General features: G+C 45.5%; 1 long non-coding RNA gene across 2 annotated transcripts; it reads left to right on the top strand.

Moving 5' to 3' along the window:
• Nucleotides 1–6063: 6063 nt before the first annotated feature.
• On the top strand, nucleotides 6064–25642 carry LOC109446806 (uncharacterized). 2 transcript variants are annotated; one of them, XR_012491746.1, is made up of 5 exons: nucleotides 6064–6158; nucleotides 22329–22490; nucleotides 23317–23508; nucleotides 23757–23890; nucleotides 25113–25642. It is a non-coding gene; the product is annotated as an uncharacterized LOC109446806 (long non-coding RNA). The 2 variants fall into 2 exon arrangements; XR_002137273.2 differs by lacking the exon at nucleotides 6064–6158 and adding an exon at nucleotides 17814–21447.
• The last annotated feature ends 426 nt before the right edge of the window (nucleotides 25643–26068 follow it).

The raw sequence follows: 26068 nt of genomic DNA on the forward strand, positions 1-26068 counted from the left end.
CAGGCTTCGTTTAACCTTCATTTGTACCCACTGACATTGCAGCTCAGTCTTTCTATTTATAGAACAAGTTTGTTCCAGCAAATGGTAGTCTTCAGTCTCCCACATTCAGAGACTTCTTTCTTTCGGGTGGGCCAATCTTCACGTTCTTTGATATTACAGAAAGATGAAGAGTTTGCTTATAGGGTAATTTTTATTCCATCTGCTTTTAAGAAAAACTATAGAGCTGTGTGACAATCTTACAGTATTACTGTGCCTCTTATCTCTAAGACCTAGTCTAGCCCAACCTCTGAGATTGTCGAGCTTAAAAATACCTTAATCACAAAATATCATTCTGTCACATTAAAATCTGACCCGATCCTGCTTAAGGGATTCTTGGGCAAAGATAGGCCTAAGAGGTTTGAGGAATAAGATCAGCTAGATGATAGATAGTGGTTAAAACCCTGTACCCACAGACCATCAAATAAGGTAGTGGTGAAACCCGAAATAACAGCCAGTTTACATCTTTGAGGTCTAATTCTTCCTGGGACAGTGGATTGCAACTTAAATCAAAATTTTAAACTGGGAAATTTTACATTGTGGATGTATCAAATTAATTGTGGATTTTCCTTTTCAGAGGCAACTAAAACAGGACCAGATGAAAGAATAAGGGTCCCTGAGTACAATAAAATTCGGGCATCTTTCTGTTTGCCAGACACCTTAAATTTTTACATTATTTCATTGGGTTACAAAAAACTTGTAACATGCAGATAGCATTCACGTTAAGAGGATAGGTTCATCATAGAAACAGAGTAGATTGGCGGTTGCCAAGGGCTCGGGGTTAGAGGGAAATGGGGAGGTAATTGTCAAATGGTATGAACTCCCATATATATAAGTTCTGGGTACAGCATGATGACTAATCAATAATATTGAGGACTTGAAAGTTGCTAAGAGAATAGATCTTAAAAGTTCTCACCACACACGCAAAGTAACTATCTGAGGTGACGGATGTGTTAACTAATCTTTTTATAGTAATCATTGCATAATATATCTGTATAGCAAATATACACCTTAATTTACACCATGTTTTGCCAATTATATCTTAAAACCTTTTTAAAAGTACAAGTTCAGATGTTGAGAGACAGTATCTTGTTGGCTAACCTAACACAATTTTTTAAAATGTTTTTCTGGTGCTCGCTCTGGCAGCACATACACTAAAATGTTTTTCTGTGATAAAATACAAAGTTTGCTATTTTAGCCATTTTAAGTATACAATACAGTGGCAATAGTTAACAATGCTGTGCAACCATGACCGCTATTTCCAACACTTTTGCATCATTCCAAACAATCTCTGTAACCATTAAGCAATAATTCCACATCCTCTCTGGCCCCGAAGAAAATCTGAACTTTTTAGCCCCAAAATAATCTCAATTTTCTTACCTTTAGAAAGGGGATACTACAGGATTTTTAGGAGAATTAAAAGAAAAATCCATGTACCTGGCCTGAAATAAGCTCACAACTTTAGTTACTGTTTTTCATTCTCTTCATTAGTACATTGCAGTCATCATCCCTAAAGCAATAGAAAGAAACTAATAATGGGGAAGTGCAATTCGAACAGGACAGACAGAGCCAAGAAAACCAGTTCTTCCTCATTTTATTCAGAAGGAAAGTGAAACCAAAAGAGGGTAAATGAAAGCACGAGATGTTCTTTAAGGCTGTGTTTCAGTTTTCATTCATGAGTCTATGAAATAAACTCATACAGTTTTGTTAATAAAAAAGTTTAATGACAGGCAAATGTAGGCATAATATATATGAAACAAGCAGCTTAAAAACTGTATAGAAGTCACTTTTGTCAAAGCAGACACAGCAAAAAATAGGCACTAAAAGTTATCTTTGGTAAGGATAGGAAAATGAATGTTTTACTATTTGCTGATTTAACTTTTTTTTAAATTAACAGCTTTATTGAGGTACGATTTACATAAAATAAAACTTTCCCATTGTAAGTGGGAATTTCAGTGAGCTTTAGTAAGTTTATGGAGTTGTACAGCCTTCCCATAATCCACAAAGGTCTTCATGTTCCCTTTCAGTCATTCTCCATTCTTGCCCAGCTGCAGGGCAACTACTAATCTGCTTTTGGTCTTTATAGATTTGCCTTTTCTGGACATTTCATAGAAATGGCATCATACGCTTGTGGTCTTTTGCATCTGGCTTCCGTAACCTAGCTCGATGTTTTCAAGCATTCTGTTGTAGCAAGTATTAAAAGTTCGATCGTTTTTACGGCTGAAAATATTTCATTGTACGTATATACCATGTTTTGTTTATCCATTCACCAATTGATAGATATTTGGATTGTTTCCACTTGGGAGCTATTGTGAATAAGCTGTTATAAACATTTGCATACAAGCCTTTGTGTGGACACCTGTTTTCATAGCTTTGGGGTATGCACGGTACTTAGGAGTGAGTTGCTGGGTGATATGGTCAAGTTATAATATGCATAACTTTTAAAGAAGTTACCATCTTGTCTTCCAAAGTGACTGTTTTTACATTCCCACCAGCAATGTACCAGGGTGAAAGTACCAGTTTTTTCAAATCCCCACCAACGCTTGTTGTCTGTCTTTTCTACAGCCATTCCAGTCTGTGTAAATTTATATCTCACTGTGCTTTTAATTTGTGTTTCCCTAATGACTAATGATGTTGAGCATCTGTGTGATTAGCCATGCACAAATCTTTGGTAAAATGTCTATTCAAATATTTTGCCCATTTGAAAAATTGGATTGTCTTACTGAGTTGGAAGACTTTTTTACATATTCTGTATTTATTTTCTCTAAGATTTTGATTTGTCTTTTCATTTTTTAATGGTGTACTTTGAAATGCAAAATATTTTCATTTTGATAATTTATCAAATTTTTTATGGATTGTCCTTTTGTACCTAAACCGAAGTCAAAAAAAAAAAAAAAAAAAAAGAAGACTTTTAGACCTATGTTTTCTTCTAAAAGTTTTATAGTTTTACCTCTCCCATTTAGGTCTGATCCATTTTGAGTTCATTTTTAATGTACAGTCAGGGTCTGAAGTCACTTCTACATGTGGGTCTCTACCCCAGTACTAATTATTGAAAAGCTTCTCCGTCTCCTGTTGATTTGGTTTGGCACCTTTGTGAAATATCAGTTGATGTTAGATGTAAGGTTTTATTTCTGGATTCTTAATTTCGTTCCATCCATCTGTGTCTTTCCTTATACCAATATCACACTGTGTTGATTACTGTAGCTTTAAAGCCGCGGTTCTCAACCAAGGGGTGATTTTGCCCTACCCCACCCAGGAGACACATAACGTCTGAGGACATTTTTGTTCAGGGGTGGGGGTACGGATGCTACTGGCATCTGGTGGGTGGAGGTCGGGGACAGACAGTTTTGACTGCTTTTTTTCCTGAAAACAGGTCACCTTGCATATCTTGTACTTTTTTTTTTAAATTATTGAAAACTGGACATTTTAGGCCATATATTATTGTGGCAACTCTAGATTCTGCTCTGATCTCCACCACCCAGGAAGGTGGTAGGTTGTTGTTGCTGCCATTTTTTTTTTTTTTTTTTTTTTGATTGTTTGGTGATTTCCTTGGACTAATTTTATGGAGATTGTCTTTCCCCTGCTATATGGCCACAGCTGTCTCCTTGCTCAGTTTTGTAGTTTTACAGTCTTATTTATATTTTTAAATCTGGCTTCCTAGGAGTCACTCCTGGGTCAGCATAGGTTAGGGGTCAGCCAGTGGTTTGTCAGAAGGTGTAGTCAGACTTTAGCCAGGAAGGGCCTCCCATTCTTGGCCAGTGGATCTGTGTGTAGGTTAGGGAACACGTGTAACACCCTCAGGGTCCTGGCAGGTTACAAGGCTTCTGTGGCTTTTCCTTTATCCCGGGCCCTCACATGTGTTTTCTGCCTGAATCCAGGACCTCACATTCAGCTCGGGCTCTCTCTGGTCTCCCCTTAATGTGCACTCTGCCTTGCTCTTGCATGCAGCCTTCCAAACCAGGGCTATGCAGCAAGGTTGTACCATGGGTGTCTTATTCCATGGATCGGTCTCCTTGTTCAATTTCTGGCCGTTCTGCCAATCTGTTGGTCTTCCAACTGGAATGGAATTGTCACACTGGCCGTAGTCACAGTTGCTATTCATCTGCCACTAAGATTTCTTCTGTTTCCAACCGCGCCTGGGGAATGGAGTTTTCTTATGCTTCACTCCAAACGAAGTCATCCCCGCCCAGCTTGTTCGGCCCTGGGAGAACTGCCGAGCTGATGGAACCGGAAAGGAACGGGACTAGCCATGGGCTGAAATGCCATAGACTCGCCCTTCTTACCCCAAGGGTCAATCATTTTTCTTCAATAACTGCGTCTTGATTTGTTGTATGCCTTTGCTCAATTTCTAGGATGTTTCTCCATTTTATTCCTTTTGGGGGAAAGGATTTTCTCCTTGTTCTGCCATTTGCCATTCCAGGAATAAATTATTGAGATATATATTAAATACCTCTGCAAATTTTAGTCTTCTTAAAGCTTTACTCTTTCCGCCTGAAATGTCTTTACTTCTCTCAAAATCCTACTCATCGTTTGTGTTCTCACGCAATGAAACTTAAAGAACCTTCCCTGAGTTCCCTAAGTTTGAGTGTTTTCTTCCACATGTGTACATCCATCACTCCTGTTCTCGGCTGTCTTACTATGTATCACATTTATTTGCGGACACGCCTTTAATGTCCTCTACTAGATTGTCAGCTGCTTAAAGAACATAGTATCCAAGTCACTTTTTAGTCTACTTAACAGCTTAAATAACAGTTGAATAAAAACCTAGTTCTTACCCCTCAACACGCTCCACCAGACCAGGCTGCCCCATTTAAGGGTGATTATAGTCCATTTCTCTTGATTCGGTATTTTCTATTAAAAAAAAAATAATCAAAGCCTTAGATACTACAAAAAGTCTAAACATTAAAAAAATGATATGGCACCATATCCTTTTTATGCAACTGTGGGAAACACACAGTGCACAGTCTGCCAGGAGGATCTAGTGGAAGGAACAGGGGTCTCTGATTCGTCCGGAGTCCCAAATTGCAGCCCAGTCACCTCCCCCTGACTGACTGAAAGGCGTCAGGCAAATTATTCAACTTCTCTGAACCTCCGTGTATTTTCTATAAAGACGAGGGACCTGGACTAGAAAATGTGAATGTGATTCATAAGATGATACATATGGTGGTCGTATTCCACACACATTTATTGAACTTTTCACCTACTGTTTCCAGAAGCTTCAAACATATAGAAACCAGAATAAGATGTCTACCCTCCTACAGGGAGCTGCCCGCTTAATATTGTGAGGAACGTTCTAATAGACGGATGCGCTCTATATTACAAGGGTGGAGGAGAAGTAGCATCTATTCGAGCTTAAGTCGGGGAGGGGAGAGGATAATCAAGAAAGAGTCTCCAGGTCACTGACAATTGAACTAACTACATTTTTAGAGAAAGTAGAGTTTGCCGGTAACGGGAAATGAGATGTTTGGTAAAGCTAAGATACCTGAAAGCAGCGGTCTGAGCTCCACAGCGCAGGTGGGCAGACTAGCCTGGAACTGAAGGGACATCCGTTTCCCTGAGACCCGTAAAACAAACCTCTCACGCGGTGCTTTTCAGGGCATGAGACGGCATCGCTCTTGGCCCAGGGGGACCCACCAAGGTGCCCAGGAGTGGCTCTCCCTTCTGAAAGTCGGGTGCCATTGTCCACCAATACCAAAAAGCCCATGAGATTCTGAACATGACTGTTATTTAGGAAGAGGTTATTTTCCCTGGAAATAGCTTTCAAAAATACTTATCAAAACTTTGGATGACTCACTACACATTAGCATGGGCGCAGTGTTTTGAAACAGTTCAGCAATAAGAAGCCAGAAATGTGTGCCACCAGAGGGCACTAATTCTCTCTCTCTCTCTCTCTCTCTCTCTCTCTCTCTCTCTCTCTCTCTCCTCTGTCTCTCTCTGTCTCTCTGTCTCTGTCTCTGTCTCTCTCTCTCTTGCTCTCTCGCTCTCTCTGTCTCTCCCTCTCTCTTTTTAATCTTCAGATGGTTGGAGCCTGGAAGGCTAGAGATGCAGGGAAGCCTCTTGCTTGGGCTGTCAGGACCCCGTGACTTTGGCTGGCACAGGGACACCACAGCGCTTCCGCTGAGGTAAGCCTGTGCCCAAGGACTGGCTGGAACCCACGGCTGGGACCTCAGCACACGGTGCTGCCACCAGGGGCTCGGGCCCCGTTCAAACCAAGTCAGTGATGAAATGTTTGCCAAACAGAAGACAAATATTGCCTTAAAAACACTTCCGTTTCCTTCCCACCATGACCTCTCTTCCTTTACAAAGACTTTGAACTAATAGGTAAAAGTTAGTACCAGACGAAAACTATCTTGTATCAGAAGACAGACTTAGAAAAGTGATCTTTTGGCCCCGGCAAATGATTTTAGCCCACATAGGACAATAGATGTGTTGTGGCATAATACATAAGGACACTTTGTAAATCCAGTTGTAATTGCTCACCGTTACACAACGCTGCCTGAGTCCTTTCGGAATTGTTTTTTCTTTACACATTTATTGAGCATGTTTGTGCTAAGACTTGTACAAGGCGCTGGAGATAACAGAACCACCTATGATATTTAACCTGGGGGTCTTCTGGGCTACAAGAGGATAGACTGGCAAACCAGAAATTGTGTTTTCTAGTAAACGTGTGTACTGAATGTGACAAGAGAGAAACTGCTGGTGGGGGAGAGTAAGGTCGGGGTGACAGCCACGTAATTACTGATTACGAGGCCTGACTATAAGTCTCCCGATTCTGTGAAGCAAGAAAGGTGAGTTTATCTGAGCAAGGCTGAGGTTTGCGGCCGGAACTGTCCTTTTTGGAGTAGACAGAGCTACTTGGTGGAAGCAGCTCTGTAGTCCAGAGGAATCCAAGCCATCCTAGTTGGAGCTCTCAGAGAGGAAGCATTTGAGTAACATTTGAGGAAGGAAAAGTTTGTTGGATGTGGTCAGAACCCAGTGGCAACAAACAAGGGAAAGATATTCTAGGAAAAGGAAATATATTTAAGATTTAGGGTGAAATTAGGAATTTGTTGCTGAGCATATTAATTTTGTAATTCCTATTAGACAGCTGAGTGGGCACGGAGCGTAACTAGTTGGCTGTGTGAACTTGAAGTTCGGGAGAGTCTGGGCTAGAGACAGACATTTGGATCAGCAGCAGCATCCAGCCATGTAGACTTTCTGGGATCACCTGGGGAGTTAGGTCACTTAGCAGAGAGAGAGGAAAGAAAGCATCCGAGGGCTGAGCCCTGAGGCAGGCCACGGTCTAGAGGTCTGTGGGACGAGAGGCCAGCGATGTGGGACGAGGACCCGAACCTGAGTGAAGAAAGTGGCTGAGCAAGGCCGCAGTGAGACACTGCCCCTGGCAGGTCAAGGAAAACGAGAACTGAGAGCTGACTGTCAGACGTGGCCGATCCCGGGGACCTTGACAAAAAGTGCTCTCTGTGGAACAGTGGGACAAAAGCCAGGGCAGAGTGGGTTCAAGAAGAAATGGGAAGGGAAGAGGTGGAGGCAGTGTCAACAGCTGTTTAAGGAGTTTTGCTGCAGTGAGGAGCATAAACATAAGAGACATGGAATCAAGAAAAGATTTTCTTGGGCAGCCAGTTGGCTCCGTGGTTAGAGCACAGCGCTCATAACACCAAGGTCGCCGGTTCGAGTCCCACATGGGCCAGTGAGCTGTGCCCTCCACAACTAGATTGAAAACAATGATTTGACTTGGAGCTGAGCTGCGCCACGCCCCCTCCCCCCCTCCCCCCCACACACAACTAGAATGAAAAACAACGACTTGACATCTGGAAAACCACACTATTTCCCAATATTCCCCAATTAGAAAAAAAAAAGATTTTCTTTTAGAGGGAGATACTGTGCCACGCTTATAGTCTGATGGGAATGGCCAGCCTAGAGGGAAAGTTTGATGATGTGGGAGAAAGGAGAGCTGCGGGAGTCGTGTCCCTACGTGGGTGTGGGGTCAGTGCACAGGGGAAGGCCCCTGCCTCTCGCGTGGAAAGTTTACTCTTTACAAGAGGGCAGGTGGGAAGCAGACATGGGAAGAGGTGAGGGTAAAAGAGTGTTGGGAGATGGAAGCCTGTGTGAGTTCTCTTTTGATGGCTTGTTTTTTCAGTGACATAAAAAGTGGGACTGTTAGTTAAGATGGGGAATGGGCAGGTGGCGTTGGGATTTAAGGAGAAAGGAGAAGATGGCAAAAAGGATAAGGAACAGTTTCATTGGAAAAGTTGGCGTGTGAAGGACTAGGGAGACATTTTATCATCTGTCAAACTAGACTAATAATGTCGCCTCCGGACTTTATCAGCTCTCACCCTGAGGATACCTTAAAAAGCCAAATGAGATCTTTAAAAGAGAAACCTTTTCTAAGGCACTTAAAAACGAAAAGCTACCGAGGGATTGATCGTCAGACCCAAACCTAGGAGGAGTGAACCCAGAGAAGTCAGCCCCACTTGCAAAGCTGCCTTTGGCCCGCAGGCATTTCATCCAAGGGAAGAAACACCTGGGATACCGAATTCCTCGCTGTGCCCAAGAGGGGCGCCAAACCAGTCAGCCACCTGAACGCCCGGTCTGTCAATGTCCATGCATTCATGGGACACTGCCGGGCGTGCTGTAGGCACCGTAGGGAGAGGACTCAGGCAGGACGTGTGCTTACAACAGGCAGGAGGAGGGGGTATCGTGCAGCAGGCATCATACGTGTGGGCCACTGTGTGAGAGCGTGTGGGAGGTGTTTCACTCTGTGACTATTGAGAGGGGTAGACGTGGTGTGCTTGATGACCTGGGCTGGCCCCCGCCTCTCCATGCTGGAGTCGACCCCCACTTGACTACCGCTGATGGAGGCCAGCGGGACCCCCTATACTCCTGCGCTTAACCAAAGGGCATTTTAAGCCAGAAAAGGGGAGGCCAGGGGTACCGCCACCCCCGCCCTGCACACAGTGCCCCAAGCAGCACTCACCTGCTCTTCCTAGTCCAGACCTGGTCCCTGAGGAGCAGCCCGACGTGCGTTGGACCCGTGTGTCAGTGGTCTTCAGTGCACAGAGCAGGAACCAGGGCTGGCTACTTAAGCCTAAGAGATGTTTGAGACAGACAGACAGACCGACGGACGGATGGGGGCCCAGACCGTCTGCAGAGAGCCAGAGGCACAGGCTTGGAGAATGAGTAGGACCCATAGGTTCAGGAAGCCAGGCCGCAGGAAGCCCAGGGCAGGGGCCACTGCTGGGCACAGCCTCCCCGGTGGGACCATCGCACACCTGTTCTGTGTGGCCCCTTGCTTTGCGGCCTCAGGCGAGGTTTGAAGTTTGGGGCGGAACAGTGAGGAGGGGTCCAGTTGCTCACTCTGGCTAGCAGAGAGAAGGAGCTTTCTGCTCACTGAGACTCACGTCGGAAGGGATTCCCTAAAACTTACAAGGCCATCCATGTGCTGGCAAGCAGCAGCCACCAGAAAGGCAGCTATTCCTACCAAGTCAAACACTTGGAGCTCAAATCCCAGGTCTGGCATGTATTCACTGTGTGACCACGAGCCACCAATCTAATATCTCCAAGCCTCAGTTTTCTCATCTGAAAGATGGGCTCATAATACCCCTGTGGGGGTGGCTGTGGGGGTTAAATAGCTTGCTCCACATGGCATCACAAAGCCCAACCAGCTGGGGCTCAGACCATCCTTGCTTTGTTAACAACTGTCCTGCTGGATGGGAGCCTGGGCTGGGGCTTTACTCACAGATGGGCTCTTGGCTGCAGCCTTGCTCAACACCTCCCTGTCTGCCGAGGTTGTCATGGGTGGAGGGCGGGGGCCATGCGTCCGTGGAGACCGTAAATCCTCTACAACGCAGGTTCTTGTCTGTCAGCTTAACAGCAGGGCTTTTGTATTCCAAACCCTTTTAAAATGCCGGGCACCGTGCTCATCCCATTACAAACACCAGCTCGTGGATTCCTCATCACAAAGCATGAGGCAGGCGCTGTGAGCACTCCCATTTTTCAGATGAGGAAGCTGAGCCTCGGAGAGGCCAGGGCGCTTCCCCACGGTCCTGTGAAAGGCGAGCGCACACGCTCCTGACCACTAGGCAGCACCGCCCCTGACAATGGCCGACAGCCCGCCTGTGGGCTGAGCCCCGAGCCCCGGCCCGGCTTACAGCATGAAGCCAGCCTTCCCTGAGAGGCCAGTGCCCACTGGAAAAGGGACAGGGATCAGAGCTGGGTGGGCCTCTTCTTCCACTTCCTGGTCCACGCGTGGTGTTGCCAAGGGTGGGTGAGTCGGGCCGGAGCTCTGAGTGGCCCACCGGGGTTGGCACCCAACCAGGACCTCAGAAGAACCACGAGCCACCTCCGTCGGGGGACCAGAGGAGACAGCCCTGGAGCGGGTGGCCCACGTGGCCCCGACGTTCCAGGATCTGTGCCTGCACGGTGTCTGGCAGGAGTCGTGACGTCCGGGTGCAGTCCTGAAACGCTCATGCGTAAGACGAGGACAGGAGATGCTGGAAGCCTCCCAGGCTTGTGGAGGACGTGCTCTTGAAAGGGCACCCGTGTAACCGTTGCGTGCAGTCCCCTCTGGGCATTCAGGGCCCGGCACTCTTCAGGCCAAGTACCAGGAACGGCAGCCCAGAGGGAAGCGGCTCGCACCTGGGTTGGGCAGAGATGGCATACTTCATTGTACCCCGTTGAGGAAATGTTTCCAAGAAACACAACAGGAAACATTCTGAGGATTGGGTGCTTTTCCACTTGGCAAACATCTGTGATTTATAGGGCACGCGGTCCTTCTCGCTTACTCTAATCCTTTCCTTCTTCCTCCACCCACATTCTCTGTCCGCCCGGCTCCGGCTGAGGGCCCAGGTCAACTACACACTGAGCTCACAAGACCTTTCCCCCTTGGAGGGGAGGACGGAGGATGGCGCCTGGACAGGGACAGCCCAGCTCCCCCCCATTGCCTGCGGCTTATGCTCAGGGGGCGGCAGAGTTTCTTGAAAAATAAGAGCAAAGAGTCAGAGTCCTCCGTGGTCTTTCCAGGAGCCAGTAGATGCCAGAAGAGACCTGGGTTGACATGGTTCCTGGTTTTGCAGCAAAATCAGGAGGGCAGAGGGTGCCTGGGGCAAAGCCACCCGCCACTGAATTCAGCTTCCTGGGTTTTCACCAGCTTAGGCCAACGAATCAACAGCCTCCTCTTAAAAGAAGCTAGAATTTTTTTTTTTTTTTAGATCTCTCTTGAAAGGGTCTTAGAGACTATCCTTGGAGACAATTTGCAAATTAAGAAGCAAAAAACAAAAACAAACGTTTTTTTTTAAAATTCATTTATGCAACATTTGTTTATTTACAAAGCACATTCTGTAAGCATTAGCGCTGAGTTACTGGAGGGTTAACAAAGATTAGTTATATTTAGTCCCTACCCTCAAGGACCTATCACTATATTTCACTTCTTCTTTGAATCAGGAAAGTCAGGAAAAGCCCTGGAAAGGGCTTTGACCTGCCTAGGTTTTTCTGTCACTACATTTCAAATCTGGTTTGCTTTGGCAGAAGTGACTCAGCTCACAATTAGGCTAAAGCCATTTTCAATTAGAGTGAATGTAGCCAGTGCGGGTTCAATTCAACTCAACAGACATTGAGCGGGCATCTGTTACAGGGCAGGTGCCCAGCTAGGCTCCAGGGCTGCAGAGGTGAAGACGATATAGTACTGTTCTCCAGAAGATCCCAGTCTAAACATATCCAAACTACAAGGTGGAGTGATAAATGCCGTCAAAAGGTATGACGTGCTGTGGGCAGAGAGTAACATCACATGGCTTCCTGAAGAAGGCGGCCGCAGAGAGTTAAAACAACCCCCGCAAGTCTGCACCCCCTTCGGTCTGTCCTGCCCCTCTTTTTGTTTTCCCAGCCCAGGTTACTTATTCATTCACTGAGGCATTCATTCAGACATTCACCAAATACTTATTGAGCTCCAGGATGTTCTAGCCATGAGGATACAGTGATGAGTAACACAGACAAAGCCCCAACAATTTGCATGCATTCCAGTAGGGAGGGGATGGGTAACAGACACCGACAGATGAACACATACGTATTTCATCATGTCAGTGATGTTGTAATTGGAAATAAAATAGGGGGCAGGGGACAAATAGTGCAGAGGGAGAAGACCTACGTGTGCCATTCCAAATATGGGGTTGGAGAAGGCTTCTCGGAGGTGGAAATGGAGCAAAGGCCTGAATGAAGTGGCAGAGTGAGCCTGGGAGTTCTGGGGGAAGAGTGTTCCAAGCAGAGGGAGTGATAAGTGCAAAGGCCCTGGGGTAGAAACATGTTGGATGGCCAGCTGGTAGGAGCGGCATGAATGGGCAGGTGAAGGGGAGAAAACTCAGATGGAGAAGCAAGCAGGGGCCCAGTCAGGGGGGACCAGCACAAGGCATCGGGTTGTGTTTTGTGGATGGTGGGAGGTTCCTGGAGCATTTGATGATCTGATAGGTGTTTTCAAGAGATGTTTGTTGCTGTGGGGTTGAGAACAAACTTGAAAAGTATAAGACGAGGAGAAGGACAACTTTTGAAATATTTTCAATCTGAGACACCAAAAAAAAAAATAGAATTGACCTTTCTGACGGAGGGGAATAGCAACAGGAGCCAGGCTGGAGGCAGGGGACTTACAGGGCGGAAATTTGGACACACATTTAAAACGCTCATTAGATACCTGAGTGGAGCTACTGAGCAGGCAATTGGGAGGCCTGGGTCTGGACTTCAGAGAGGCGTCAGCAATACCCACTGCCGTGCAGAAGGCAAATTAGATGAGGACTAACAGTTCCTTAGGATTTGGTATGCAGGAAATTGTTAGACGTTCCTTTGCCAGAGCAATCTCAGTGGAATGGTGAGGAGCAACGCTAGACTGTGGGTTGAGGACCATGAGTATCGATCACTCTTTCCAAAGAACCAACTTTTGTCTGTGTTCATTCCCTTTGTCTTTGTTTTCTAGTTCATAATTTTCACTCGTACCTTTATTATTTACTTTCTTCTACTATCTTTGGGCTTTCTGTTCTTTTTCTAAACTCTTCGGTCTTACCTAATTAATTCTAAGCTTTTCTTCTTTTCTGATGGAAGTGGTTAAGGATATAAAAGTTTTCAAACATCACCGATGCTGCATTCCACAAGTTTTGATATATGTGGCAATTTAGCTATCATTTAGATCTGAGTAATTGAAAAATTTCATTATGAATTGTTCTTTGACCCTGCCTCCGATCTTATCCCAAACAAGGATGCAATTATAAAGATAAGTTTACTGCAAAAAAACCAACAAAAATGACAAACAGATTTGAATAACAAACAAATTGAAATTATAGGAAAGAAAAACGTAACCACTGAAATGAAAATCACATTCAATGGATGAAACAGAAGATTAGACACATTGAAAGAGAATTTATTCAGAATGCAACAAAGAAATACAAGAACATGGAAAAAATGAAAGAGAAGTTAGACACAAAGAAAGAATAAGAAGGCCTCGTGTCTCATTGGAGTTTTGAAAAGAGACTAGAGAGAGAGAATGGAGAAGAGGTGATATTAAAAAGATTCCAGAAACGATGACAAACACAGATGAATACCCGCAGATCCAGGAAGTATAACACATCCTAAGCAGGATAATTAAAGACAAATCCAGGCCTAGACACGTTGTAGTGAAGTGGCAGAACATTCAAAGACAGAGAGAAGAGCTTGAAACCAGCCAGAAAGAAAAGACAGACAACTTAAAAAGCACAGTTAGAATGACAGCTGACTTCTCAAAATAGAAGCCAGAAGATGGACCATAAAGGGCTGAGCAAAAATAGCTGTCAATCTAGATTTCTGTACTCAGCAAAGAGTAAGGGCAAAATATTTACAGGAAACAATTTTGAGAACACTTACCACCAAGAAAACGATTCTAAAGAATAAACTTCAAGGAAGAGAATGATGCCAGCAGGATGTTATAATATGCCAGCAACAATGATAAACAAATAAATGCTAACTATATCAATACACACAAAAATGCCTTTTGCCGAGTTAAAAATTATTCTAAACAGCACTATCTGAGTTCAGGGCGGCAGAAATGGAGCTAAATTCCAAGAGAGGGCGGAAGATACAGTTCAGCTTTAAGACTTTAGGTGCAATATGTACAGTAAATTTTTGAAGGTAACCATGAAAAGAGTAAAAAAAAAAAAAAAGAAAAGAAAAAAACAGCATGCAAACATTTCAAACATGAAATGAGAGAGGGGAAAACATGAAATAAAGGAAATAACTGATCAGTTCTTTTTTTTTTTTTTTTTAAGACAAGAATGAGGAATAACAGACATTGCCAGGTTAAAATAAAACAGTGACATGCCATTTACACAAGGTGGGACTAAAGAATAAGGACATGCCAAAGTTAACTGCCACCCCTGCGGGGTTTAACTGATCAGAGTGTGACCGATCAGACTTGCGTTTTATAAAGGTGACACTGCCTTGAGCAGACTGTGGAGGGACAAGACAGGAGGCAGAAGGTATCATTACGAAGCTTCACCACAGTCCAGGGTAGAAACGATAAGGACCCGAGTTGTGATACGAGCAACAGGCAGGGTGGGCTGGGAATGAAAAAGACTTCTCGGTTATCCCAAGATAAAGCCAAACCTGGCCATGCTCTTAAAGTCAAAATGGCAGCCACAGGCCTCTGGTCTCAAACAGGGAAATGTAAGCACCTGTTCCAAAACCAGGTCTGAATTCTGGGCTGGACATCAAGGCCTAGCCGGAACTGGGAGAGGCTGACCTTCACGCACAAGTGCCATCGTCAGTGCTCTGGGCAGTCCGGGCCTTCTAATCCGGCCATTGAGGGAGGTGGTTGTCACATCATCACACTGAAAACCTATTTCTGGAATTGTCATTTGAAGCTCTGCTCCCTCAGAAACTAGAAAAACACTGTGGGGGAGAGAGAGAGAGAGAAACACACACACCCTATCTTCAAACTACCAACTCGGATGGTATTTGCCATAAAAATGTCTCCCACTTGACCAACGCTTGGCTGACGGCACATCCCTGCTCTCGCACGCTCTTCACACCTCACCCTAGAAGCAGATCCTATTGTTTTCTTAGGCTGGGCAGCTAGTCTTTCTCACATTTCCGTTTACAAATGAGGGGACAGCAACCCTGAAAGTGACGTGGCTTGCCCAAGATCGCTCAATGGTAAGTGGCAACGCTGAGAATGGAAACCGGGTTGTCTGGTGTGAGGCCAGTTTCTCTTTCCGCTGTCAGGTTCGAACTTGTTTTGATAATAAGAGGCAGGCAGTGGAAGAGAAACTGGCCAACTGCAGCCTCTGTTTCCACCCACCCCCACCCACTAGTCTTCCTTCTTCTTTATGGAAAGAGGTTTGTTTTTTTTCCAACAAATAAGGAAAATGTTGAGATAAATATAAAACCTCGCATTTAGATTTTAACAGTAGATTTCTCAAGCAACAGAAGGCAGTTCCTGAGAAAAAGACTAACACCCTAACAATAGTAGTTACTGAAAGAAAATAGAAGAGGATTTCCTCAAAGAAATAAAGAGAATTTCCCTAAACTAAATATCTACAGAGGGTGCCAAAAAAAGTATACACATTTTAAGAAAGGAAAAAACTGTATTAAAATTACACTGAGGGTAACCCCTTTGAGCGCCTCTTGTAATTGCAGAAGTCAAATGTGACTTGTATTCATCTTTTGTTGTCAGTATATATATTGAGTATTACGATTTTGATACAGTTTTTTCCATTCTTAAGATGTGCATACATTTTTGGGGCACCCTCTGTATATACATGAATTTAATCTGAATACCCATCACAGAAGGTCAAAATAGACTACATATCTGAAAACTGACATTTCTGAACACTGAACAAAAACTGACATTTCTGAACAACAACAGTCTGAAAAGCTTCTGAAGAGAGTCAGGGGTGCTAAAGATTATATAAAAAAGATCAGGAATCAGAAAGGACTGGGATTCCTCAATAATAACCCTGGAAACGAGAACATATGGACCGTTCAATATTCTATGGGAAAGATTTTTTTCCCAACAAATAAGGATTTTACATTTGTCCAAACTATCAAGCATGGGGCTAACCTAAGGCCATTTTCAGATGAACAAGGTCTTAAAAATTTACCACCTAATGAGAGATGCTGCAAAATGGCCCAGCTAATAATACCAGTATTTGGCTGAAGCCAAAAATCACCATCATCGAATGCACTTCCAAGACACATGAGTATAAATCATGTGTCTTTTTATTTTTAAAGCTTACTTGCGAATATATTTTTATTATTAAAAGTTTTAAAACGCTTACTTACGAATATATTTTTATTATTGGAAGTTTTAGAGGTCGATTGGTCAAGTTCAGCATTATAATGCAGGAACAGTCATTTGTCAGCACTTCACGTTGCTAGAGTCCTCCAATGGCCATTATATTTGTCATTCCAACACATGCTTACTTTCACTGAGGTGACATGTCTCCTTGGTGTTTTCAGTGTCTCCCTGCCAGCACAAGGTACCACTCACTGACGGTGCTGTTGACCCAAGTTATTCACCTTTTCTTTTCTCTACAGTAACCAAGGTAGTGCTCATTTCCTTGTCAACTCCTCCTTCGAGATTTGGTTGCTGACGAAGATGCTGCAGTTTGATTGAAGCTGTCCCACAAATTGAGCTTTTGTGCTGTTGGAATATTTTCATCAAGAAACTTCAGATTTTTGTTCTCACACAAATGTGTATTTCTTGAAACCTTGGATAAACAGGTGTGGAAAAAAGTACCAGAACTAGACTTCTGAGTAACAAAATCTGTTCCAAATTCCCATCTGTATCTAAGATGTGACAGCATACACACCAATTTCAGCATCTTCTCTAGAGAAAAATGAAAGGAGAATCTTTTTCACAGGCGTGATTTAAGGAAACGTTGCCTCTCAAGGTCCATCATTTCAGTTACTTCTACAGAAGATTCTACCAAGTGAATTAACTTTTCCATAATCAATCTGTGGGTGTTAGCAAATCCTACTAACACGGGGTTATTACCTGACACATATAATAGTAAGTCATTTTTTAAAAAAAATTCAAGTCGTCTTTTAAGATGTAAAGCCACCGTCCCATCTTGTTTGGCTGTCCCATGTAAGTAAGTGACAGAACGATTCCAAAGTTATGTAGTTTGTCTTTAGCTGAAGAAGAATGATGAAAATGGCCCACTATCTTTTCTGCTTCAGCTTGTAATTCTGTTCAGATATGCTGCTGTAATTACATTCTGAATGTACAACTTAAGGTGTATACATAATTTTTTGTTTCGGATTCCTAAATCATTATGATTTTTTCTATGGTTAACTACAAGATTAGCTTTTTTATTCTATGAATATGTCTTCTGTCAGTTTCATCATTCTTTGAGACTGTCTTCCCCAAATAGAACCACATAACTAAAATCCAAGAGGAAAAAACAACAACAATATAAACAATCTCATGGATGAGCCATGTATTGGAGTTATCAGACATGATTTTAAAAATCGTTGATGGGTATTTTTAAGAACAGAAGACAAGATGGAGATTTTCACCAGAGAATTGAAACCTGTAAAAAGAGTCAAATGGAAATTACAAGACTAAAAAAAACAAAATAACTGAAATTAAGTATTACATAGATGACTTTAACTGCAGATTATATATAGCAGAAGGGAGCATTCATGACTAAAAAGATATTGTTAATAGAAAGTACCCATACTGAAATGCAGAGAGAGAGAGAGAGAAAGATAGGAAATATTAGAGAAATCTATGAAACAGTAAAAAGGTCTAACATGAATGTAATTCGAAAAAAAAAAAGAATGGGACAGAAGCAATATTTTAAGAACTAGCCTGGTGAGAAGAAAATGTGTTTAGTTTACCTCATTTTTTCCTCAACAATTCTTTTTTATTATATCTTTATTATATCTAGATTGAAGATGATTTATGATGCAATGCGTTGTACATGGTTTTGGAGTTTTTTCCTTCTTATGAAATGTTGAGGGGACAACACATATCCTCACAAGCCATGACAAATTTTCTGGAAATACCTTTGGCCTAAATGGAATTAAATAACAAACAGCTAAGTGTAGCTCTTAAAGTTTATTTTGTTAGTTTTATGAATGCTAGGACATCAAACCATTCTATAATGATCCAAATTATGTTATCTAACCCCTATTATTCTTCTTGTGGTACTTAGCTTTTTATTAATACTTTTGGTTCAAAACATTCTTCATAAAATTATCTAACTAACCCACTCTATGTTACCCTTCACCTCAGCTGAGAATCTGTTTCCTATGTATTCAACTTTGCAAATGTTTCTCATAATTGTTTTTGTACATAAAATAACTAATTATAGTAGCATTTCACTTTTGCAGTATTAGACATACATTTTTAAAAAATTTATTGGGGTGACAATTGTTAGTAAAATTACATAGATTTCAGGTGTACAATTCTGTATTACATCATCTATAAATCCCATTGTGTGTTCACCACCCAGAGTCTGACATACATTTATGTTCACGTATTTATAGAATTAAACCATATGAAGTTCACAAGGGGATTCTCACTCCAAAATATAACTACAATGATGACTTGTATTTGAAGGTGAATATTGTAATATTAATGGTAATCTGAATGGCACGACATCCATGGTACTGACATTCTTGTAGTAATTGGATATGATATTGACTCTCAAGGTCACGTGATTATTGATTGTCACAAACTCATGGATGCCAGAAATTATGTTGAAGTACGCATTTGGCTTTTTTTTTTTTTTAACCTTCTTAAGGCTGAGGCTGAATACTGAGGCAAAAATTGACCTAGTATGCACCCTGTACCTACAACGCCCCACTTCTTTAGAGGGCTTCTCCCAAAATGAAGGTATAAACCAAGAAAGAAGAAAACGTGAGATTCAGGAAACAGGAGTTCCCACTAACAGAGGGAGGAAGAAAATCTCCAAACGATGCTAAAGGAAGATTTGGGGACAACAGTGAAAGCTAGCGACCCGTTCAGAGTGGGCCGGACGTAGAACTCCAGGCCACTGAAATTGACAGAATGCGTTTGAATGATCGTGGGGAGTTTTCGATGCATAGATGAGCGCTGAGGGTACGTTGGCGATAAGTGTGTAGAACCCTGCATCACACACAAACTCCACGAGCATCATCTGTCTGTTCTTGCAGCTGGGCCAACCGGCCAGTCGCCCAGAGTTTGTGTCCTCCCATCACTTCCAGGGTTGGATGCCACAGGGTGTGGGACCTGGTATCCCAAGTGGGCAGCCCATGAAGAGAATGGACAATGCAGTCTGGAGTGCAAGAGAATAAATTCACACGGCGTGTATCTATCAAATGAGAAACCAGAGACAAGGAGACGAGCAGGTAAACTCCCTTCCTTTCGTCTCTTCGTGGAGGACACTGGACCCAGTTCAAACTTGCAGCTCGTGTGGAGAACTTGCAGGGGTCGGTGAGCATACCTTCCAAGCAACCTGCCACGGCTCTGAATGGCTCTCTGCGTTGAAACATGATCGCCCTCTTGGGAAAGGGAAAAGGGAATGGAACACATTCTTCTTTTTCAAGTCTTCCGGAATTAATTGACTCTTCATTTACATTTATAACTTCAATGTTCAAAGATCCATTTAAAAATGTATTTCAAATGCTGGTTATGATAAAAGACGAGAATGCCGTTTTATCGTCATTTACTATATAGTCAAATTAGGGTAAGTGGGTGTTTACCTTTTAAAGAAACTTCCCTTTTCTGAAGTAAGTGCACCTTTTTCTATTCCCTCTAGCACACGAGGCTTTTGCCCAAAACTTCATGCAAACAGCAGTGGGTGAGAAGGTTTGTGGGGCCGTGTCCACCTGCCCTGAAGCTGATGAGCTGCAGGCTAGTTCTGTATGAGTCAGACCCAGTCTGTACCCCTCACTCCAAGGCCACCCTTGGCATCATACGCACAGCTTCCACCTGCTCCGGGGGTGGCTCTGCCCTGTAACCTGCAAACTGCTTGCCAGCTCTGACAGCCATGCCAAATCAGAAGCCAAGGCAGGGGACAGAGTACCTTGAAAGCAGTCTCTGCAGTCTCAGGAGCTTATGTGCCAGCAAAGAAGCCTCATGGATTCTCGGGATGGTGTTGTCCGGGCTGGTGCCCAGGGTGGTATTTCCAGACCCACGTGTCAGGGTAGGAGTTATGTTAGACCAGGAGGCACCAATGATGGAACGAGTGCTTGTGAGGCACCCACTGAGGGCCAGGTGCCCGGCTGGGCATTCTGTGAACACTAGCTCTGAACCCCACAACGACTCTGCAGGGTATGCCTTGTGCTGTCTTGGAGATGAGATCCTGACGTTCAGAGAGGTTAAGTAACTGGCCAAAAGGCACACAGCACTAAGTGGGGAGTCAAGGATCCCCCTACCTTCAGAGCCCCATGTTTCTCCACTCACACTCCACTGGCCCCCTACCAGAAGGGGGCCTAGGTGGCAGCTGCTGAGAGTTGAGAACCAGTGGTTGGTGCAGAGGTCCCCAAGGAAGAGTCCCAGAATCTGTTTGCTCTCAGATCACTGCCGTGAGACTTGGCTAGAGGGTAACTCGAGCCAACAGCAACACCGGGAAGACTTTCGCAAATGGCTTTCCTCATTGTCGTCATCTCCGTGGTCATTTCTGTCGTTCGGCTGCAGGATTTGACAACCGATTAAACCCTTATACATCCTTCCTGTTACATGAGCTTCACAACACCCTGGGAAGTAGGGGTTACGATTCTGCCTATTCCTCAGATGAACAAAATGAAACTCGGAGAAGCCCTTGCTTCCTAGTGAACTTTGTTTGGGCCACCCCGTTGCCAGGCCTGTCCCTCTGCGGGACTGGGCTGGGAGGGCATCTGGATTGTGAGGGGCCCTGCCAAATATCTGTGGGTGCGAGTCCTCGCCCAGGTGAGGGCGGAAGAAGCCAGGCTTGTGGATTACCACGCATCTGAATTCAGCCTCAGAACAGCAAATATTGATTCAAGAAGCTGCCCGAAGGAGCTGACATTTTTATAGTCAACAAATCAAACCAAGTCCCTGCCAGCTCCCATTAGTCAAAGGCCCTTTCTCTGTGCAGCTGTCAGGGCACATTTCTGTCACCTGTGCCTGGGAAGAGGCGGGAGAGCCGGTGGGAAATGTCCACAGGGGCCGGGCTGACGTCACTACTTCACCTTCAGAGAGAACACGGAGCCCCACCCTCAGCCCCCCCACCACTGCAGGGGTGCAACCTCAGGGAGCCAGCCAGCCAGCCTGACAGGTGTCAGAGGCCCTTGGGACAGAGCAGAACCTGGCACCGAACCCCAAAGACAACAGGCACACCACCACACAGCTTCCTCCTGTGGTGGCTTTGCTGCTGCTTAGCACAGCTCGGTGTTCCTTAGCCGTAGATGAGGAAGCTGCGGCCCAAAGAGAACAAATGGCTTTCCAAGGTAAACAGCAGGAGAACAGTGAGGCCTGCCCTGTCTTCTGCAGCAAGACAGAGGGGAGGGTCCCCTCTCCCTGAGCTGAACCCAGAGGCAGGCAGCAGCAGACAACTGTCCTGCCCTCTGGGCTCTGCCTACGCGACCTGAAGCCTGGCGTTCACACTCCTGCCTTCGTACTTTGCTCAAGCACGTCCCTCTGCCTGGAGTCCCCCCTTCCCAAACCCTTCTGGAACAGGACTCACCAGTCACAGCCTCGATCACCTGTTGCCACTTCTTCAGGAAATCTTCCGAACTCTCTCCCTATCCTCCCTGCACCTTGGAGCAGACAGAAATGACTGCTCCTCAGTGCTTCCAAAGCACAGGCTAGCTTTCTGTCTGGTGGCACTTAGGCTGTTTCCCTTGGGGGAGTGGGGATGGGTCATGCCTTGGTACTTGTCTCTCAGTCCTTCTAGGCCTTGGTACTTATCTCACAGTCCTTCCAGACCTTGGTACTTGTCTCAGTCCTTCCAGGCCTTGGTACTTGTCTTTCAGTCCGTCCAGACCTTGGTACTTGTCTCTCAATCCTTCCAGGCCTTGGTACTTGTCTCTCAGTCCTTCCAGGCCTTGGTACTTGTCTCTCAGTCCTTCTAGGCCTTGGTAGTTGTCTCTCAGTCCTTCCAGGTCTTGGTAGTTGTCTCTCAGTCCTTCCAGGTCTTGGTACTTGTATCACAGTCCTTCCAGGCCTTGGTACTTGTCTCAGTCCTTCCAAGCCTTGGTACTTGACTCAGTCCTTCCAGGCCTTGGTACTTGTCTCAGTCCTTCCAGGCCTTGGTACTTGTTTCTCAGTCTTTCCAGACCTTGGTAGTTGTCTCAGTCCTTCCAGGCCTTGGTACTTGTCTCCCTTCCAGACCAAGAGCCCCAGCAAGAGCAGGAGCTGTGCTTGATCCATTCCTGTGGCCCTAAAGAGCCTAGAAAAGTGCCTGGGGCTTGGCAGACTGTCAGTATCTGTGGAATTGAATTAGAACAACCCAAGTCCATCCAGCACTGACATCTGACATCTGTGGTTACAGGTGAGTTATTTATCCTGGCTGCATCTGGACCAGGGGAGGAAGCTGACGGAGGCCTGTGTTTTATCACGTGCCCTCAGCCTCCTCTCCATCCATCAACCCATCACCTGGGGGTTGAGTTTCTATTCTGGGTCAGGCTCTGGGTGGGAGCTGGGAAAGCAAAGGCAGGTGGCACGCAGCCCTGCATTCTGCCTGGAACCCACTAGGGTGCGTGGCCGGGGGACCAAGAGGCCCTTCCGCTCCCACGCTGGTCTGTGCGCATGTGCTAGGACTCAGGGGAGTGGACTGGCTCCAGGGAGAGCTGCACAGGCTAGGGCGGCCTAGGCATGAGGCAGGATTTGATTTCCGACCCCTTGCAGTGGGGTGGATACAGGGAACTAACTCAGGGCAGAAGTGGCACAGACCCTTCTGAGATGGCTACATAAGTGGAATATTTCCACCTACCTGAGCCCCTCAAGGATTCTCTTTTCTCCTGAGTGGGCAGTTCTGTGCCCCAAGGCCATCCAGGGACCAGTAGTGGGGCAGTTCTGCTACTCTCCACATGAGGCCTCCATATCTGGATGTAGCCAAGCAACAGCCCCATGTGTCACCAATTCTCAGATAGCAGGAAGGGGAGAGGTCTTTAGGAAGATGACCCAGGAGTGTTCTTGTTCACCTAAACTTTCTCACGTGGCTCCTCCACCACAAAGCCATCTGGGAAATGTAGTTTCTAGTGGGGCGGCCATGTGCCCAGCTTAGATTGTTCAAGTGAAAAAGGGAGCATGGATACCGTGGGGCAGTTAGTGGACACACTGTCCCACTCTCAGCAATGCCTGTTTCTCCTCCACAGGCCCATCCCCAAGCCGGCTGGATATGGAGCCTTTTTCTCCCCCTTCACCATCCACCTTCCAGCTCTGAACGACCTTGGGCGTCCTTTTCCTCATCTGTAAAGAAGGTTTTCAGGCCAGGGATCCCTGAGGTTCCTTCCAGCACTGACATTTGACGCCTGCGGTTATGGGCAAGTTATTTAACCTCTCCAAAGGTCAGTTTCCTCATCAAGAAAATAGAGATAAAAATAGTTCTTACTTCAGAGGGAGGTTGTGAAACCATCTAATGTTATGCCTGACATATAAGAAATAATCAATAAGGGTTGGTTATAATCAAAATAATCTGAGTTCCGTTTGTCCGTTCCTTAGAAAGAATCTGATGTACTTGCTCATATACTAAGGTCTAGTACAGGGTGAGTAAGTACTTGGCACAAGCCCTGGCAAAATCCTCCCTCTGTGACAGGTAACAGACATCACTAATCTATCAAGACTGTCTCCCATGAGCCAGGCTACGGCCTCACAGCCCTCAACACAGCCCCCACCAATCAATCCAAGGTGGCACCCATCCTCCAGGAAGCCGTCCTGCGTCAGCCCCAGGTGGGTTCCCAAATCAGCCTGCACATACCCCTATCATGGCTTTTGTTATTCCCTATCGTAATTTCCTTTTTACTCGTCAGTGCCCTCGCTGGCCTGAGTTCCACTGGGCAGGGACTGTGATTGGTCTCTCCAAGGTCTACCCCACTGCCCGGAACGCTGTGTGTACTCAGAAAATGAATTCTAGACCCTGTGGCTGGCAAGTGGGGGAGCAGTTTAGAGATGGGCGGTGGCTTATGGGCCTGCCTAACAGAAGACCATGTTCCCTGCCTCTGGAAGCTGCTGAAGGAGCTGTGGGGTGGGTCTTCCCCAGCCAGGTTTCCCCTGCAGGGCTGGCTGGGTACTTCTGGGTGAGCTGGGGCAACCAGCACGTGTGGGAACCGAACCAGGCCAGCAAACACGGAGGCCTCCGCGATTGCTCTGAGGGAGCTGCCCTCCCCAGAGCCTGTGGGTGTCGGCTGCCCCTCAGGCTCCAGGCTGCAGGGCAGCTTCCAACTTAGCAACTAATGGACCTGGCAGAGTCAGGTCCCCGCTTTCTACTCTGATCAGCATCACCTTGGCGACAATGGAGACTGGGGACTGGGGGCCCAGGGAAGCTGCCATCTGCTTGGTTAGCCCAGCGAGGTGCTCACTGCTGGGGCTCAGGCAGGCCGGGGGTAGGGACAGTGACCACAGTTGTCCTCAGGAGACCCCGTTCAGATGTGTGGAGCGCTCATAGACAAGGTACAGGAATGGCAGCTCGAGACCTGGATTTCCAGTGTCCTGGCTCAGGGCCACACAGTGTGATCTGATTTGGGGACGATAACGTGTGGTTACCAGATATGGTTACAGTGGGGAAGCAACGTATGATCTGAGGGAAGGCCAGCGTGTTCCACTTCTCTACACTCTGGCCCTCAAATGCCAAAGTAAGGACGAAACCAGAAAGGTCACCTTACTAAGAATACTTCTTAGCCACCCCGATCTATTATTGCAGCCATTCTATAGATAAGGAACCTGAGACTCAGAAAGGTTCCATGACTTCTAAGGGTCACGTAGCTTGGAGAACAGGCCGTGCCCCTCCTGGCAGAGGGCTTGTCTGTCCATCCTCCAGGCCCCTGCAGTGCGGGTTCCTTCCTCTAACCAACTGACACCATTGTCCTAATGCAGACACAGCTGTACTCACTGCGCAAGGGTCACTGCAGAGCGATGACTAAGAAGCATTACAACTTTCTGTCCCTGGTCTCAGGTGATTTAAGCAGCAGCCCTGAGCCAGGTGCTGGGGATGAAGATAGAAGCAAACCACGGACCCAGACGTCAGGACCTGGGAGCTGGAGGTGGACTGAAAACTACCAGGTGATGGCACCTCCGGAGTGTTCAGTGATGCGCTGGTGGCTGAATCTCTGCGACATTACATGGCAAAGCAAGGTGACCCAGCAGTTCCTCTCCGGGGTATGTGCCCACGAAAATTGAAAACCTATGTCTGCACAGAGCTCGTACACGAGTGTTCATGGTAGTATTGTACGTAATAGTCAAGAGGTGGGTACAACCCAAATGTCTGGGACTTATGAACAGATACACAAAATATCCACATGATGGAACGTTATTCAGTCACAGAAAGGCATGAAGTTCTGGTTCCTGTTTGACTTAGACCTTGAAAACATTATGCTAAATGGAAGAAGCTGGTCACAAAAGACCGCATGGTATAATTCCATTTATATGAATTGCCCAGATTAGACAAAACTAGAGAGATAGAAAGTAGATTAGTGGTTGCCTGGAACAGAGAGTTGAGGGGGGTAGAAATGGGGAGAGACTGCTGATGGGATCAGTGTTTCTAGGGTGATAAGAATATTCTAAAATTAAATTGTATTGTTGGTGGTACAACTCTGTGAATATACTAAAAACCACCGAACTGGAAAGTTTAACGGGGTGAATTTTATGGCACGTGAATTACATTTCATAAAGCTATTTTAAAAAATCAAAAGAAAAGGTTAGGACTTTGGAAAGGTTTCCCAACTTTGTCTTTGCCTAACCCCCCGGACCATGAGCAAGATTTTTTTTTTTTAATACCGTCAAGCCTCAGTTTCCTCATCTGAAAAACATGGCCCTTAGCACCAGGCTTTGTAGTGCCGTGGAAAAGACACTTCCACGTCTGCTCCGCACAGCCCTTCCAGGAAGAGGCTAGAGCAACAGAAATGAAATCTG

This window comes from Rhinolophus sinicus, linkage group LG14 (assembly GCF_036562045.2).
Source record: "Rhinolophus sinicus isolate RSC01 linkage group LG14, ASM3656204v1, whole genome shotgun sequence".
Lineage (NCBI taxonomy): Eukaryota > Metazoa > Chordata > Mammalia > Chiroptera > Rhinolophidae > Rhinolophus > Rhinolophus sinicus.